The sequence below is a fragment of the Penaeus monodon genome, chromosome 15 (assembly GCF_015228065.2).
Source record: "Penaeus monodon isolate SGIC_2016 chromosome 15, NSTDA_Pmon_1, whole genome shotgun sequence".
Lineage (NCBI taxonomy): Eukaryota > Metazoa > Arthropoda > Malacostraca > Decapoda > Penaeidae > Penaeus > Penaeus monodon.
In genome coordinates, this window is record NC_051400.1 from 5,159,446 (window position 1) to 5,159,813 (window position 368).

The following is a 368-nucleotide window of genomic DNA, read 5'->3' on the forward strand; positions in this document are numbered from 1 at the left end:
ACAACAAACATAACACACTCAGTGACACCAAACCTTCCTGCAAACCAAAACCAAACAGCTGATTCATCCTTCCTTTGAAGATTATAAATATCTTAGGCTTTTAATCACACGATCACCCTACACCAGGCGGCGCAGCAGTGGGCGGCGTGGGCGGCGGAAAGACAGAGACCGTGAAGGGCGTCGCGCGGGCGGCCGGACAACACCTGGCCGTGCTTACCTGTTCTGACCGCACGCCCGCACAGGTAGGTGTTGATTAATGATTGGTGGAACTGAAGTGCCTATCCGTTCTTAGTGAATTTCTTGTTTGGAGGGATCAGTGGGTAATTATCTTTACAATAGAAGAATAAAGGAATAAAATGGGAAAAAAG